This window comes from Panthera uncia, chromosome F1, assembly GCF_023721935.1.
Source record: "Panthera uncia isolate 11264 chromosome F1, Puncia_PCG_1.0, whole genome shotgun sequence".
NCBI lineage: Eukaryota > Metazoa > Chordata > Mammalia > Carnivora > Felidae > Panthera > Panthera uncia.
In genome coordinates, this window is record NC_064813.1 from 2,191,730 (window position 1) to 2,209,114 (window position 17,385).

Below are 17,385 nucleotides of genomic sequence, written 5' to 3' on the forward strand. Positions count from 1 at the left end.
ACTCCTGGTTTCGGCTCAGGTCATGATCTCACGGTTCGTGAGTTCGAGGCCCGCGTCGGGCTCTGCGCTGACGGTGCAGAACCTGCTCGGGATCCTCTCTCTCCCTCTCTCTGCCCCTCCCCTGCTCTCTCTCCCTCTCTCTCATTCTCTCCTTCCCAAAATACATAAATAAACTTTTTTAAAAAAAAATGCTGTTTGAAATAAGTCCCCTTGTCCCTATATTAAAACGAGGAAACTGGGGGATGCCTGGAGGGCTCAACCGGTAGAGCATGTGACTTGTGATCTCAGGGTCGTGAGTTTGAGCCCCACGCTGGGTGTAGAGATTACTTAAATAAATTAAAATTTTGAATCAATCAGTAAAACGAGGAAACTGAGTCACAGAGCCGGTGGAGAAGTCTCCGTGTGTGGTCAGGTCTGTCCGACTCCTCAGCCCGAAGGGCTGGCTGTGTCTCCAGCCCCGGTCGGCCTGTACCCCCGGAGTCTTAGCGGCCTGTGGGGCCCCTGCATTCAGCTAACTAACACTGCTAACAGCTTCTCGGGGCTCCGAACGTCCCTGCCACAGAGCCTAAGCCGCCACCAGCCGTCACTCTCCCTGCGCAGAGCGGATCATGGGTGTTGCTCAAGGCGATGTGTCCTTGCAAGACCTTGGTTGTCCACAGACACCCCGGCCCTGGAACCCCCATCTGGATAAACAGCCCCCCCGGGATATTCACAATGGTCGGTGAATTTATTTCACACATACCGTGCCCCAAGCACTTCCCGTGCTTTGCCTCATCTAGTCCTCAAAGTCTCGTGAAGTAGGTATTATGAACCCATTTCATGGAAGAGGAAACAGAGGGTCAGGGAGATTTATAATAATAGGACGAAGGCGGGAGAGTATGGTACTAAGTATTCTAGACTCTAGAGCCGGTCCGTACAATTCTGGAGCCCGTTCTCCCACCATTCTCGCTGTGTGATCTCGAGCATGTTAAATAACCACTCTGGGCCTCAGTGGCACAGCCACCAAGTGACAATAATCGTAACTTACCAGACGTGTGTCAACACACACAACCACACTGGGACGATAAATTCTTCGTAAATGTCTGTTCTTTTAATATCACTTTTTTGTAATGTTTCTTTATTGACTTTTAGACAGAGAGAGAGAGAATCCCAAGCAGGCTCCATGCTGTCAGCACAGAGCTCCATTCGGGCCTCGAACTCACGAACCATGAGATCATGACCTGAGCTGAAATCAAGAGCCAGACGCTTAACCGACTGAGCCCCCCCCCCCCCAGGCACTCTTTAGTATCACGGCTTTTACAGAAGCCTCCCAGAGTCCTAAAGAAAAACCATCATGCAGAATTCTGCCCCCCAAGATCGCTGCGGTGGACACGGGGTTCTGTTAGCATATGGGCATCGTTTCTTAACTGTGTGCCCTCCCGGCCCAGCCAGGCAGAAGTTGCTATTTGAGAGACTAAGTCCCTTCCGCCCCCACTCACCTGGCTTGGCCTGGGGCTGGTCAGGTGAGGACGACATTTGATTTCAGTCTCTTGGCAACCGGTACAGAGAGTCCCTTCAGAGGGTGCCAAGATAGAGGCCCAGGAATGTTTATTACAACAGCATTTTATTTATTTTTAATGCTTATTTATTTTTGAGACCGAGAGAGAGAGAGAGAGAGAGAGAGAGAGCATGAGCGGAGGAGGGGCTCGAACCCACGAACTATGAGATCATGACCTGAGCCGAAGTTGGACGCTTAACTGACTGACCCACCCGGGCGCCCCTACAACATAAGGGACAAGGGGGATATATACATCCACTAAGTGGAATTTAGTACCTGGCTGGCTCAGTCAGTGGAGCGTGCAACTCTTGATCTTGGGGTTGCAAGGACACATCCCCAGGACCTGCTCTGCGGAGGGAGAGTAACAGTCGCTACATGCACAGGACAGAGCAAGGGGCTGATGGCAACTTCCCCAAATTATTGCCATAATTGAGATATTCACTTAACGAATATTTAGTGGGCGATATATTTCGGGCGCAGACAGATGTGGTCCTGTTCTGATGTGCCTGGAGGTCCGAGGGCCGTGGATCTCAACCTTACGAGACCCAAAGCGTCTTATAAAATGGATCATTTTTGGTATCCCGTTTACTATCTGAAAAAAAAAAAAAAAATCCCTAGATAAAAGAACATATCTGCACAATCATTTTTGCGCCAGCTCTTAAATGTTATATGAAACAGAAAGGCAGGCAGAGCTTCTGGTAACAGAACTCTGTACGTTTAAGTGTAACAGCCAAGCGGGCCAGGGTTTCGTACGTGCGCGGAAACGCCTGGAAAGCATCTGCCACGAAAGCAGCCGGATCGCGGGGGGCTGCGGTCAGTGATAGGATTTTCGAAATTGCGAACAACTCGAGAGAAATTAGTGCAGACGTCGATACCGCCCCGGAAATTTTAGCGTGGGTTCAAAGTGTGCAAACCGCTCACTGTGTTCATTGGTCAAATTCAGGTCCTGGGCTCGGATGATCGCGGACTGGCCTGTGGTCTCCATGGCTGTCCAGCTGCAGGAAGTGAGAGTCTGGGGGAAGGATCTGAGCCTGGCAGGACAGACATCCTAGTGTCCCCAGACCCGCCCACGGATCCCCACCCTCCCAGGCTGCTTGTCCCCCAAGGCCGAGAAAAACAGAAACGCCTGTGAGGCTTCAGAGGCAGAACCTCTGAAGAGTCCTGAGAACAGCCCCTGTCACACTGCATATCTTCAAACAGCAGGATGTCCTGATATCCAGGAAAATGTGGTGAGCGAGCCCCCAGAGCAGGGACCTGGGGGCTGTCTTCTAGGTGTCAGACTGCAGGATTCCGGCAGACATCAGGGTGATAATCAAATAAAATCTCCGTTATAAAGGACCTTAAAATAAGTACCAAGAGTGTCCCCGGGCACAGGGCCATATATCAGGGTCATCTATTTATTTGAAAAGAAATTTTTCAGGCTGTCTGGGAGGCAGGGCTGTGGCCGTTCCCAGCCGGTGGGAACGGGCAGTCTTTGCTCATTCTTTTCATTCCCTGCCCGTTTTATTTGTGAGTCTTTCCTAACACTAAGCACAAGTATACGTTGTATCTGAACAAATACAAAATACGAATATATACCTATAACGTCTCTTTAATGCCTTTACTTTGTAAGTAACCGCAAAATAACACGGATCAGTGGTGAAAATGTATTCCTGCGGCACCAAAGGGTGGAAGGTGGAGAGTAGGAGTCCCCTCCCCCACCTGAAAAGCCTGCTTCCCAGAGACTCGAGTTTCTCACGCACCCTTCCTTCCCTGCATTCTTTTCTGTGCATCTGCAAATACACGGGCATACGTGTATTTGCACACAAATGTGCCTCTCGTACACATCTTGTTCGGCAACTGGCTTTCAGAGCACGAACGGGGGAGGGTCAGAGAAAGAGGGAGACACAGAATCCGAGCTGTCAGCCCAGAGCCCGACGCGGGGCTCGAACTCATGAACCGCGAGATCGTGACCGGCGATGAAGTCGGACGCTCAGCCAACTGAGCCACCCGGAAGAGCCATACTGGATCCAAAGTCCCCACAGCTCTGCTGATGCACCCACTGTCCCCACCTCGCACCCCACCTTCCTGATTTCCTGCAGAGAAGGATCCTCCCGGCTCTGGGAGAAGCTTCGCAACGGTTTCTCCTTGTCCGTGGAGGAGAAATGCAGGAGAGGGCAGCAAGCGGCCTCTGGGGCCTCTGGGGACTTCTCTGGGGACTTCTCTGGGGAGTCCTCCAACTGACTGATGGATTTTTAAAGCAGCATTTATTGGTGGATCCCCCCCCACCCCAGATTTAATAAGTGAGTGCAACCTATAACCTTCCTTATCTAAAAATAAGCAGAGTTAATATTTTGGGAGATGCCCCCTCCCGAAGCTTTTCTGCGAATATACGTGTGCGTATTTTCTTTGTTTGTAGAAAATGGTGTATTTCCCGTATTGTGTTGTCACGAACATTGCTTTTCCCACTCAGCAATATATTGTTCGCTCATGGCGATAAATGCCATTTCACAACACAATTTCTTTTTTCTCTTTTAATGTTTTTTTAATTTATTTTTGACAGAGAGAGAGAGAGAGAGAGAGCATGAGCAGGGGAGGGGCAGAGAGAGCGGGAGACACAGAATCAAGTTCAGCCTCGGCCGGTAAGCTGCTTGGGTGAGCGAGGCCTGAGTCAGTTATTCCGTCCCATCCCCAAAGCCCCAATTTCTTTACCTGTAAAATTAAGTGATGTCCGCACAACTGGATATTACCCAGCCATAAAAGGGAACGGAGTAGGGGACACGTTAGGTGAGCCTTGGAAATGTTGCACCAAGTGGAAGAAGCCGGTCACGAAAGGTCACACGTGATATGAAATACCCAGAAGAGGCCAGTCGGCAGAGAAAGACAACAGACTGGCTGGTGGTTGTTAGAGGCTGGGGGAGGGAAAGAGCAGGACTGGGGAGTGGGTGGGGGGTGGGGGGCGTCTCCCTCGGGGCCAAGGACACCACGTGTCCAGACGCAGGTGACGGCCGACGGCTGCACGTGTACAAAGCGTCACTGTTTCCGACGCTCAGAAGTGGTTAATTTCATGCTGCGTGAATATCACCTCCATGAAAGCAGGGCCGATGAATGTAGTTACCACCCAGGGGCTGCTTCCGGGCTTCGAGTAGAGAATGTTCCAGTAGGGACCGCAGTGAGTACAGAGCTCAGCACAAGGGGACGTAATCAGTGGCTGCTGTCACAGATCACCGCCCAGGGCGATCCTGGAGCCCCCACCCCACCCGCTGTCACCTCCCACTCCCCCCACCTGTCTCTCCGCTGCCTCCTACCTCATACTCTGGACCTGCTGTCCCCGGGGCCTGCTGCAGGCTGTCCCTGCCCAGGTGGCCACGGCCACGACCAGGGAGTCATTATCCAGTGTGGCCTTCTCCCCGGGGGAGCCCTGCCCTGCAGTCAAGAGCATCGGCTCCGCACACCCCCTCCTCCTTCCCACTGTTTCTTTGTAGCACCTCTAATAAGCGATGTGGGTATGCCGTGCTAAATTGTTGTATCATCAATCGCTTATTTTGTTTCTTCTCTTTCCTCTCCATCAGAACACGAGCGCCGTGTTCACCACGGTCCTCCCAGCGCCAGGCTCAAGGCAGGCACACGGGGGACACCGTGAGATCATGACCTGAGCCGGAATCGAGAGTCGGATGCTCAACCGACCGAGCCACCCAGGCGCCCCATGATCCGCCTGTATTCTTACGAGGACTTTAACCAGCTGTCAGCACTGGGCTTAGGCTACAGGCTTGAGTGCTGCTCTATACAGAGAGAGGTAGGGTCACCCGGGTGACTCGGTTGGTTGGGCGTCCGACTTCAGCTCAGGCCATGACCTGGTTCGTAGGTTCGAGCCCCGCGTCAGGCTCTGTGCTGACAGCTCAGAGCCTGGAGCCTGCTGCAGATTCTGTGTCTCCTTCTCTCTCTCTCTCTCTGCCCCTCCTCTGCTCACGCTCTGTCTATCTCTGTCTCTCTCAAAAATACATAAATGTTACCAAATTTTTTAAAAATAAAACTAAACTGGGGCGCCTGGGTGGCGCAGTCGGTTGAGCGTCCGACTTCAGCCAGGTCACGATCTCGCGGTCCGTGAGTTCGAGCCCCGCGTCGGGCTCTGGGCTGATGGCTCGGAGCCTGGAGCCTGTTTCCGATTCTGTGTCTCCCTCTCTCTCTGCCCCTCCCCCGTTCATGCTCTGTCTCTCTCTGTCCCAAAAATAAATAAAAAATGTTGAAAAAAAAATTAAAAAAAAAAAATAAAACTAAACTAAGGAAGTAATGATTTTGGAGTAAAAGCTCAACGTATTGAGTCCTAAGCGTTTTGAGGCCTCAGATGAAAATGCACCTGCAACACAGGTAGCTAAGAGGTGGCTGTCTGGGCAGTCGAGGACCGCCTTCTGTCCACTGCACACTGCAGCCTTGTTGTATGAAGTGACACAGGCATGGGGCATCACTCAGGGCCGGCCACAGAGCCTCAGACGTGGAGGCGGGGCGGGGGAGGGGTGCGGGGGGGAAGGGAGGGAAGATTCTGGAAAACGAGGAGGGGCAGGCAGTGATCCTAGCAACAGGAAGGAGGGGCCGGAGGCCAAAGGACTTGGTACAAAAGAAAAACCCCCTGGGTGTCTGGCCACCTCTGTCTGTCCCTTCTGTCCCTGCAACTCCCAACACATCACTCACTCTTCTCCCATTTCCTGTAGCTGTGGGGACAGACGGCCTGAGGGCTGTTCTGGGTCAGGAGGCCCCCGCACGGTGTGTTCCAAGTGGCCAGACTCTGCGGTAAAGAAAAAATTTAGCAGGACACTTGTGAAAAGTGGAAAGGCAGACTTTATTCGGGACAATCTTTTTTTTTTTTTTTTTTTTTTGCAAGGTCTTTTTTTTTTTTTTAGAGAGAACATGCATGGGAGAGGGGCAGACAGAGAGGGAGCCATAGAATCTACAGCAGGCTCCAGCCTCCGAGCTGTTAGCACAGAGCCCGACGCGGGGCTCGAACTCATGAACTGCGAGATCATGACCTGAGCCGGAGTCGGACACTTAACTGACTGAGCCACTCAGACTCCCCGGGACGATCTTGATACAATAGAGCAGGGGAGGGACAGAGATCGGTCTCATCTGGGAACACTGCACGGGCAAGTGGGGGTACAGCCAACGAGCAGGTGGGGCAGTGCAGGAAAGATTACTGAAAGGTCATTACTAAAATTACATTAAATTATAGCAGGGGGCGGGGTGCGGGGGGGGGGGGGGCTGGCTGAAATAACCCACCAGTCTCCTATAAGGAGACAGGCCAAGGGGGCCAGAGATCACCTGGGGGCAGTGGAGAACACTGGGGCACAAGGGGGGGAGGGAGGGCGTGTTCCCGCCAAACTGACCCAGCAGCGTCCTTTCTAACACTGGGTTTTTACCCGGAAGTTTCCAGATGGGTCTGGGAGAAGGTTCAGGGGCCAGACTAAAGTGTGACCCAGCAAAGAATCCTTGTTGCCCGGCAAGGTCCCGGGGCAGGTCCAGAGCCCCTCGTGGGACCCGGTGAGACTCAAACCAGCACCCTTGCAAGCATATCCCGGGCGGGGATAGCGTGTTGACTTGGGGTCTCCAAGCCAGGGAGGGCAGCAGAGCTGGGGCGCAGCCTGCAGTCAGGGTTTTAAAGTCATTCTCCTTTCACACATGGGGAAACTGAGGCCCCGAGGAGGGGCAGGCCTTGTCCAAGGCCCCGCCATTCTGGCCTCCACCCCGTGCTCAGCACTTACCCCAAGCCCCCCCACCCCCAGGGAAATGACAGATTTTCCTCCCAGATAAGGGCCCCTCACGCCCCAGGTGTGGCCCATCCGATCTGCTTGCTAATTCTCTACCCTCATCACCCTCCGGGGCTTCACAAGTACCCGTCACTGACCACTTCCTGCAGCCTCCAAGGCTTCAAAACTGCGAGAAACTTCCTATGGCCCCGAGAACGTTTCATCCCACCAGCGCCTTTCATCGGAGCCTTTGAAAATGCCCTGAGAAGCTTCCAGCCTCAGAGAACCTCCAGGAAGAAGGTGGCAGGTGGGTACCGCCGCGCCCATTTCCCTGCTGGCAACACTGAGGCTCTGGGGGGGGGGGCGGCTGTCAGTCACCCCAGCTGAGCGTCCCCCCCACCACCCGGGTCAGTTCCTCGCGAGATAGACGTACAGGGGCTGACAGAGACCCCATGGAGCCTTCCAGAAAGAGACGGTGAACCCCACGGTTGCTCTTGCACGGATACACCCCCTCCCCGTGTCCTCTGTCTCAGCGATCCTCACCGCGGCACCCTCGGGGGCTCACGGCCCTCGTGCACCCTTTGAGCTGGCCCCAGAGCACCCCTCGCCCCCCACCCCGCACACCTGGGGTCCTGCCCCGCGGGGAGCTCGCAGGCCAGGTGGGTGCCCAGGTGAACACAGCTGAGGACACACTGCAGGGCAGCTGGTGAGACGTGACAGACAGGCGGGGGCGGGGGGGGGGGTGGGCAGAGCCGGAGAGAGGGCACAGGGTCCCTCCAGCACCGCCGTCGGGGTCATCGGGACCCCCAGGGCCGTGTTCTGGTGCGTGTTCATTACCGCGCGTGTTGGCCCGGACTTCCGGCTTGGAGAGCCCTCTCTTGCCCTTGGCCGGCACTTCCGGCCAAGGAAGCCCCCCTGGTGGGTAGGCGCCTCTGCTCCCCCAGACACTGCAGCCCGAGAAAAGCAAAGCTTTGAGGGGTGGGGGCCTGCCCCGGATCGGACAAGTGATAAGGGACTGACTGAAGACAAGTCTGAGAATCGGTGCTTCCTGTCGGAGTTCCTGGACCCCGAGACGGCAGGACCTGCCCGAGCTCACTCACGAGGGACGCTGCGGGTCCTGTTATTCATGATGAACCGCGCCCTGAGCCTCTGCAGGTTCCAGATACTGCGTTGGGGGCAGGGAGGGGGGACAAGCCAGACCCAGCCTCTGAGGGTCCCCAGGGAGGGCAGGCAGGTGCTCGCCATCCGGGTCAGGTGCGGCGGGCAGGAGGGCCGGGAGGACCCCGCAGAAGCCCTCCCCACCCCACCCCCCAGCCGGTCTGGGGGCCAGGGATACTTCTGGGGGCTGACACCCACACTTCGTGGGGACAGAGCCCTGAGCCGTCCTCCCCAGGCCTGGAGCTGGGGTGGCTGCGTGGACGAGGCCATGTGCGGGGAGGACACCAGGCTGGGCTCAGTGCCAGGAGCAGCCGTGGGGCCGAAACAGAGGCCTTTTAGAGTCTGAGATTGAGACCCCAGCCCTCAGGTCCAAGGTGCCTCATGGACCCCAAGTAAGAGAGACTAACTCCTCATCCGGGCAAGCCCCCTACTCAGCCTCCCCTCAGGTGCTCTCAGAGCAGGGTTTTTCCAGAAGGGGAGCGGCTGGGGAAATGCCCTGGGGCATCCTGGGCCTATCCTGAGTCCTCCCAAGCCTAGAACCCATGGGAGATTACAAGAGTTTCAGGGTAACTGCGGTCCGGGAAGCCTGGGGGGTCTCAGTCGGTTCAGCATCGCCTTCGGCTCAGGTCACGATGTGGCGGTTTGTGGGTTCAAACCCCGCGTCCGGCTCTGTGCTGACAGCTCAGAGCCTGGGGCTTGCTTCAGCCTCTGTCTTCCTCTCTCTCTGCCCCTCCCTCGCTTGCACTCTGTCTCTCTCTCTCTTTCTCAAAACTAAATAGACATGAAGAAAATTATTTTCGGGTCAGCTAAACAAGATTTGTCTGTATAAAAACCACGCGTGTATAGTTTTCCTGCACAGTTACATGTATGTGTACGTTGCACACAAGCACGGAAGAGGTTTTACACGAAAGGGTTGAGGGTGGCTGCCCCCAGGTAGATTTATTTACGGGTCTCTCGTGCAGTGAGTGCCCCAGAGCTGGCCAGCCCGGCCACCTCTGCCACAGGCACACTCAACGCTGACAGGTGCCCTCCTCCGCGCCCCCCCCCGCCCCGAACCCAGTGAGGGGGCCGCTCCCCTCCTCCTCCGCCTGGGCTCCCAGCTCCCTGGGGAGACCCTACCCCCCCAGAGCGGGGCTCTTGTCCTCCTGTTCAGTGTCTCCCACGTCCTTCAAGGACACGGACTATTGCTTTTTTTTTTTTTTTTTTAACTTTTCATTCTGGACAAATCTTAAACATACACAAAAGTAGAATGGTATAGTCCGTGATCATGCCCCCGCCTCAACTGTTACCAGTTCGTATCCAACCTTGCTTTTTTCTGTAGCTCCCCACCCTTCCCCCTCCCCCCAGACTGGATTATTTTGGAGCAAATCCCGAACGTTTTGTTGACTTCATCTGCCACTATTTCTACCTGTCTCTAAAAGGGGGTAAAAATATGACACAGAATCGCTATCATAACACAAAAAAAGTTAACCCCAATTTCCTAATATCTTCTCATAGCTCATCTTGAAATGCCTCATTGGTCGAAGAAATGAACTTTTCTTTAAAGTCATCTCTGTGCCCAATGTGGGGCTCAAACTCACCACCCCGGAGACCCAGAGTCCCAACGCTCCACCGAGTGAGCCGGCCGGGTGCCCCAGAAGTGAATTTTTACAGGGGGTTTGTTCACGTCAGGATCCCAGCATCGCATCGAGTCGACAGGGCTCTTTGGTCCCTTTTGGTCTGTAGATGGTTCTCCCCCTCTCTCTCTTTTTCTCTCTCTCCACTGTACTTGATGAAGAGGCTGACGTTTGTCCTGAATTTCCCACAGTCTGGGCTTTGTTGACGGTGTCCCTGTGGCGCTTCGTGACCTGCTACTGCTCCCCGTTCTTCTGTTGACCCGGTGGCGAGCTCCAATCGCTGGCTTACGTTCCGGATCCCTATTTTGGGGCGAATGACTCACTCCGAGGTGGTGGTGGTGTTCTACAAGGAAGGACAGCTAGCAGCCATGAGGATCGCTGTCAGGCTCACGCCTTCATTAAAGGTTGCAAAATGAGGATTGTGTACCTCTGTCACTCCTTCTCCGCTGATCAGAGCACTTCCACGTCTGGGTAGTCTGGGTATCGGCAGAGCGCTTGCGTCCCGAGGGCCTTCTCTTTATCCACTGTGTACCTTGAGTTACAGTCGTACAGAAAAGGCAGGATAAATACTTTGCGTACCAGGTTGTTGTTTTTGTTGTTGTTAACCTTTTTCACACGTTTCATTTATTCTGGAGAGACAGAGTGGGAGCGGAGGAGGGACAAGAGAGAGGGAGACACGGACTCCGAAGCAGGCTCCGGGCTTCGAGCCATCAGCACAGAACCCACCGAGCTCGGACCCACGAACTGCGAGATCATGACCTGAGCCGAAGCCGGGGGCTCGACTGACGAGCCACCCAGGCGCCCCTGCCTGCCAGCTCTTAGATAAAGGGATTGTTCCCTGGAACCGGCCGAACGTGATCAGTTTCGTTTTTTATGACCATCACGAAAGAATGGACTTTAACATGTTCGATGTGTTGCAACCTATTGCTTTTGTTATTCTTGTTGGCATTCCACTTGTCCTGTTTGACCGGCGGGGGCCTCTTCGACTTCTTCCTCGAGAGAATGCCTCAGTAGTGTTGAATACTTTTGTCCTCTGCAGATATGACTAAATATTCCAGACTCTGGAATACTGGCCTAGAATGGGCCATTTCTCCACAGAGCATTTTTTTCTTTCTTTTTTTTTTTTTTTTTTTCCTTTGCACGGGAAATGGCGCGGGGAGACCACAGTCTGCCCGTGGATGAGTTTAAACAATCCCGGAATAGTCAACCAAGTTCAAAGCAGGGCCCTCTCTGGCAGGGTTTTTGTTCAGGTGATACGCCCGAAGCGAAAGCACATTTTGGGCATTATGAGGGGGCGGGCTGAGTCTCTACCGCCCGCTCCCCAGGGTCAGTTTGCTCTGGGTCAGTGGCCCTTGGGTGGGCTTTATTAATGCAGGATTAACTTGGCCCGCTGGCCAGGCAGCCCGGCTGCTAACCAGGAAGGCCCAGCGGCGAGGAGAGCTTCCTCTCCCTCCTGGAGCGCAGTGCCCGGCTCAGGGTTGGCGCTCGGGGCTTGCTGAGCGCAATCGGAAAGAAGGGGTCTGTGTCGCTGGCTCCTCCCTGAGAGAGTGCTGGAAGTTCATGTGCCCGTGACAGCTACACGCCCACAGGCCGAGAGGTCCCTCCAGGGACCAACGAAAATGGAAAAGTACCTACTGGAGAGCGGCTCATCTCCCACACCCACCGGGAGCCTGCGTCTGACTGGACCAACTTGGCTTTGTATTTTACCCGCACGATGTCTCTCCTCTGTTAGAGGCAAAAATATCCAGCAAAAGGAAACATTTTGGAAACACACACCCAATACTCTTGCCGGCCGGGACACCAAGGCCAGAGTGGGTCCTCGGTTACTCTGGGGAGCTCAAGCCCCGCGTCGGGCTCTGTGCTGATGGCTCGGAGCCTGGAACCTGCTTCGGAGTCCGTGTCTCCCTCTCTCTCTGCCCCTCCCCCACTGGCTCTCTGTCTCTGTCTCAAAAAACAAATAAAAACCAACAATAATAAAAAGAAGACCGTGCATGGATGCTACAGCGATATTCAACACACCGTTCAGCCAAATCTGTATGAGACTGTCCGCGATGAAACCGAGGTAGTCATTCTGACGATCCAGAGTTCTGTTCCAGCCACGTAAAAGGAGAGTCTAGAATTCAAGTCCAGTGGGCGATTCTGAGGCACCTACATACGTCTTTGTAAACAGTTCTCAGGGAAGAGGAATTTGCTGGGTGGTGATTTAGAGCCGTCCCGTCCGCTGCCGTAGCCAAGAGAGGCCGCTTCTATTGAAATCAGTTACCGTGAAATTAAGCAAGATACCAGCTCAGGGGCACCAGGCCCCATTCAGAGCGCTCAACAGGCATGTTGCAGGGACAGGTGTAGACAAATGTCGGGTGCGAGGGCCAGATCCGCTGCCGGTCGTTTCTGTTCTTTGTTATCAAGCGTGTGGACAGAAACCTGGAAAACCCATGGTTCTCTGTCTCCGGCGTGGAGGGGTTCTTTTTAACTTCACTTGCTTCTGTGAGTCTGGGTGGAGAAAGACGCTACCCAGAGGATGTGGGTAGGAATAACTGAAAGAAAGGGAAAAACAACAACAACAACAACAACAACAAACAACTCAACGTGTGTGTCGAGTTCAAAAGCAATTTGGACGTTGTGATTGGAATACGTTTGGCTCTAACCAAACAACAAAAGAGGCCCCTTAACCTTTTATCGCTTTCCTGGCGCATTAATACCTTTTGCGGGGGGTGGGGGGTGGGGGGGTGTCGTCTCTCAATCTCTTGTAACCTCTGCTTCCAGAATACACTTCTGGAACTGAAGAGGCCGGGCAGGGCAGCGAGAGGAGGGGAAATCAAAGCGAGGCCAGGATCAAAGGGACTCAGGGTGGAAGCAGAAGCCATCGACCCTCCTTTTCCTGGGTCTCTGATCAATAAACACCAGCCCCGGAGCAGGGCGGGGGCGGCTCTCAGGGCCGCGTGGAGGGCCTGACTTGAACAACAAAGCCGGGAAGAGGGTACTTAGCACTTGGAGAGGAAAGGCAGGCGTCTGTGATGTTGGGGGCGTCAAGGACAGGAGCCGTGGGGGGAAAGGTTAAGGATGCAAAGGAAGGACAGTGACCCCGAGTGGCTCCCGCCTGCCCACTGGGGCTGCTGCAGATCGCCATCCTTTTTTGTTTTGTTTTAGCTCATTGCTTTTCTCTTTCTTCTTCACTTCTCTTTCCTGGATGTGCGTCGTCTATTTCCCCTTGCCCGCCCCTTCTGGTTCGACAAGGGTGACCGACACACCAGATGCAAATAAGGGCCCAAGCCCTGAGCAGGCCAGGTGGTGAGTGGGCGGAGCCCAGGTGTGGATGAGGGGGGGACCGCGACCCCGGATCTCCGTGGCCCTCGCCTTGGGCTAACCCTGAACCTCAGGGTAGCCATTCCGGAACTGGTAAACTGGCTTTGGTAGAGGAAAGTGCCTTACGGAGCCTCGAGCAAATAACTTGCCGGAATGATTTTGTTTTTCAAAAAAGTTTTTTAACATGTATTTATTTTTGAGAGAGAGAGAGAGAGAGAGAGAGAGACAGAGTGTGAGCGGGGGAGGGGGGCAGAGAGAGAGGGAGACACAGATTCCAAAGGAGGCTCCTGGCTCCGAGCTGTCGGCACAGAGCCCGACGCGGGGCTCGAACCCACGAGCCACGAGATCATGACCCGAGCCAAAGTCGGACGCTTAACCAACTGAGCTCCCCAGGAGCCCCCCCCAGAATGATTTTTTTTTTAAAGATATTGCCAGCGATGGGGCTCTCTCTGTTTTCCAAAAACGGGTATAGAAGAATTAACAAAAACACTCATCGTATGCTTCCAACAGGATAACTGAGTAGGGGATCCCAACCTCGGGGTTGGCAAAAACCACTTAGGAGTTTAGACGTGTCTGGCAAACAAAAGGGGAGAGGGAAGCCTGTAATTTTCAGCGAACGGATACACATCAGATGAGATGTGTAGAAGCTTCTAGCTTCCTAACGCTGGTCAGTGCAAATCCCGAACCGGGAAATCTATTCTCACGGTGAAACGGTATCTCGTTCCAGATACATTACGTGCATCCTCTGCTTCCGTGTTCTAACAGTTTTATAAAAACATTCAGATTTTACCAGTTTTTCCCACTAATGTCCTTCGTCCTTTCTAAGGATCCAACCCAGGGCACCCGGCTGGCTCGGTCGGTGTGGAGCATGTGACTCTTGATCTTGGGTTGTGAGTTCCAGCCCCGTTGGGTGTAGACTTTACTTTTTTTATTTTCTAAAAATGTTTTCAATGTTCATTTATCTTTGAGAGAGAGAGAGAGAGAGAGAGAGAGAGACAGAACAAGAGCAGGGGAGGGGCAGAGAGGGAGACACAGAATCTGAAACAGGCTCCAGGCTCTGAGCCGTCAGCACAGAGCCCGACGCGGGGCTTGAACCCACAGACCGCGAGATTGTGACCTGAGCCAAAGTCGGACGCTTAACTGAGCCACCCAGACGCCCCAGGTGTAGACTTGATTAAAAAAAAACCAAAAGACAAAAAAACCCAGATCCAACCCGGAATACCACATTGCCACTTACTCATCAAAAACTTCATTTTGGGGCCCCTGGGTGGCTCAGTTGGTGGAGTGTCTGACTTCCGTTCAGGTCTTGATCTTTCCATTCGTTAGTTCGAGCCCCACATCAGGCTTACTGCTGTCAGTGCAGAGTCCCCTTTGGATCCTCTGTCCAACACCCCCCCCCCCCGCCCCGGCTTGTGCTCTCTCAAAAATAAGTGACACATTTGAAAAAATAATAAAATACCTTCAAAAAACCTAGGTTTTCAAAATATACGTATAACGCCAACATATGCACAGTTCAAAAACAAAAATACAGCAGCACCAGCAGGTGTAACATAGTCTCCCTCCGCAACCCCTCATTCCCGATCGCGATCCCGGGTTTCCACCGTGTCCCCGCCGAGGTTATTTCTCAGGTAAATACCAGCACACGCAATTAAAACCTCATCGAGAGCAGAGGGAGGAGAGAGGGAAAGGCTGCCGTCTTGTTTCAACACGGGGGATATACCGCGAGCCTTCCAGAAAAGTCATGAAGGAAAATGATTGTTTAGTCAGTGTGCGGGATGACCAGGCTGCAAACTGAATGCTGGCATTTCTTTTCTTTTTTTTAATGTTTATTTATTTTTGAGAGAGAGAGAGAGAGAAAAAGAGACAGAGACACACACACAGAGAGAGAGAGAGAGAGAGAGAGAGAGAGAGAGCGCTTCAAGGCATATAAGCAGGGGAGGGGCAGACACAGAATCCGGAGCAGCCTCCAGGCTCCCAGATGGACGGAGGGGCTCGAACCCACCCCACCAGCTGTGAGGTCATGACCAAGTCTGGGACGCTCAGCCAACTGAGTCCCCCCAGGCAGCCCGAATGCTGGCATTTCTTACCGACAGTTCAAAAAGCAGAAAAGACCGCCCACGGGCAGCACCTCGTGCCTCTGGGCGGGTCTGTCCTCCCAGGCACAGGGAGCAGGTGACTCAGACCGACAGGGCTGCAACACGGGACTGTGGGGGTGTCCACACAGCCCGGGATCGTTGTGACTCCTGACCCCGGGCAGAGTTTCTGGCTGGGCCACCCCAGACTGTAAAACCTCACCTCGGCAGCCACACAGCCAGCAAAGCTCGGCCTTCTTCAGAGGCTGGCCTCCCGGTCCCAGGGGGGCTACACCCAGGGCACTTTGGGGCTGCGGGGATCTGGCTCCATCATCACTGCCTGAGACCGGGAACCTAATGAGCCCAAGGGGCCTGAAAGACGACCCCCAAGACTGGAGGGGACGGCGGTGTCGGCCTCCCGTGGGAGGGTGCAGGGAAACTGACCAGTGAGCACCCGAGTGTCTTGTGGAGGCCGGCTTGCGAGTCCTCGGGGCCTCTCTGGATTCTGGAACTATCTCCTGATCTGTAAACCCGGCATAGGAACTCAGTATAGCACAGCCTCCCACGATTCAGGAAAGAAGGACCGAGCACAGTCAGACAGAGGGTCTGACCTCCCGTCCCACTTGCCCTCTGCCTGAAGACTCCAAGATCCAGGAAAGGAAGGGAGAGGAAGGGCGGGGGAGGGAGACCGAGAGAGGAGGGGTGGGGCGGGTAGGTGGGGAAGCGGGCTGCCCGGGAGAGCCCAAGGGTTGGACACACAGTCCCTGCCGCCCCATCCACCCACCAGGAGCGAATCGGGCCCAGGGCTCCCGTCCCTCCCCGCAGTCTGTCTTTCTGCCCGGACACCTGGAAAGCCCGTCCGGGACATCCAAGGTCTTCCGGGGGTGGCCTCACGGGGCCCTGAAGGACCCTGCCCACAGAGAGCGGTCCTGGTGGGATCAGGGCTCGGACGGCGGGGGCAGGACGCCCGGGGCCCACGCCCGTCTCTTCCCACAGGGCGACCTGAGTTCGCGGAGCGCCTGGCACGGCGCGGGGGCCCTGCGCCCCTCGCCCTGCGGGGGAGGCACCCACCCACGACCACAGCGCAAGTCCCGGTGAAACGGCCTCTTCTAACGGGGCCCACCGGGCCGGCCCGCCTCCCGCCTCCCGCCTCCCGCGACGGCCCCGCGGGCACGTCCGGGAAGGCGGGGTCCCGCGTCCACCAGCGTCCCTGGTTCCCCCGCCGCCCAAGGGGTGGGCGTGCGGCCCCCTAATCCGCGCCCCCGGCGGATGCAGGGCGCGTCGGGGAGCGAGGGGCTGGGCTGCTTGGCCCACCTGGCACAGGGTCTCGCACATCGCGGGCGGGGGGGGGGTGTTGGGGGGTGGTGGTAAATAAATACGTCCCAGGCCGCGGGCCGGACGGCGGCCAAGGGTCGCTGCCCGGGACTCGCGGGGCGGGACGGAGGCCGACCCCAGGGCCCGCCGCCGAGTGGGAGGCCCGCCCGGGGGATGTGGATTGCGGCGACCGGCGGGAGAGCGGGGGTCGCCGGCGGGGTGGGTCGCAGGGTTGGGGGGGCGGGGGTCGCCGGGGTGCGGGTGGGAGTCGCCGGAGTGGGGGGCGGGCCAGAGGGCTTGCGGGGGGGTCGCCAGGGTGGAGGGGGGCCAGCGGGCGGGGATCGCAGGGGTAGGGGCGGCGGGCCGGAGGGCGGGCGGGGGTCTCCGGGGGTCCCGGCCCGAGTTCGCGCCTCCCCTCCCCCCGCGCGCGCGGCGGCGGAAGCGGCGGTTCCCACGGCGTCTGGCGGGGCCGCCCCCCCGGGGGGACACGGGCCTCCGCGCGCCCGGCCCTTTGAGGCCGCCGCCGCCCCTCCCCCGGCCCCCGCCCTATATCCGCGGCCCGCGCCCCCCGGCGGCGCACAGGCTGGCGCAGCGATGGCCGCGGCGGGGTCCCGGGAGCTCGGCTTCGGGGCGGGCGCCGCGTTCCCCGCGCCCCCGCCCGGCCCCGC